Consider the following 1110-nt stretch of genomic DNA (forward strand, 5'->3'; position numbering starts at 1 on the left):
TTATAACAAAAGTTTTTATCTATGTACAAGGCCACACCACCTCCCATCTTATTCTCTCTGTTTGTACATACCAAGTCATAGCCATCAAGGTCAAAATCCATTCCCCTTACATTATTAATCCATGTTTCAGAAATAGCAATTATATTAAAAGACTGTTTTAGACTACTAAGATAATGTTTTATACTCTGAAAGTTTGCGTATAAACTTCTGCTATTGAAGAAAGGTATCAGATGAAGAAAGCACATGCCATTGATTATATTAAATGTGTCTCTAGCACTCAAGCCCCTCACAGATACAACATCCATTCATCCAAGTCAAAGCTCTGCAACATCCAATAACATACAGGGTTATCCTGGACATTTTCTCCACTACTCTGTAACAGTCATTGTAGCCTGTTCACTAATGCTGTAAATAAAGGTACAAGCGCATGTTGAAATATACAAACCTGTTGTCAGACTACGTGCCACATGTTCGTCGCACCACTAATGATTTAAATTACAAGTATGTGTTGAGGTGGAGCGACAGCAGCTCCATCTGATGTAGCTGTCAGTGACTGTCAGGATGAAGGACCATGGCAGTTTGTTACTTTATCACTTTATCAGGCTCTATGGCAGTGAAAGTGCTTCTAAAGTTATTCTTTAAATTACAATGACTGGCCACTTTATTAGGTACAGCTGTATGCACTTCAATGCAGCACGTCCACCTTAACGTCTGTGTTTATGAAGCTCAGAATGTTTCAGTTTTGGTGAAAGTGTCATAAATGAATAAATTCAATTATATGTTTATTATTGAGGTCATAGTTAAAGATAAAGTTCCAGTTCCCTTTACCTTCAGGTTGGTGGAGAGTTCCTGCCTCAAGTGGAGGAGTTCAAGTATCTTGGGGTCTTGTTCACGAATGAGGGAAGGATGGAACGGGAGATTGACAGGCGATCGGTGCAGCTTCTGCAGTAATGCGGTCGATGTACCGGTCCGTCGTGGTGAAGACAGAGCTGAGCTGTAAGGTGAAGCTCTCGATTTACTGGTCTATCTACGTTCCGACTCTCACCTATGGTCATGAACTTTGGGTCATGACCGAAAGGGCAAGATCCCGGATACAGGCGGGCCGAACGA

The sequence above is a fragment of the Monopterus albus genome, unplaced genomic scaffold, assembly GCF_001952655.1.
Source record: "Monopterus albus unplaced genomic scaffold, M_albus_1.0 scaffold79.1, whole genome shotgun sequence".
Lineage (NCBI taxonomy): Eukaryota > Metazoa > Chordata > Actinopteri > Synbranchiformes > Synbranchidae > Monopterus > Monopterus albus.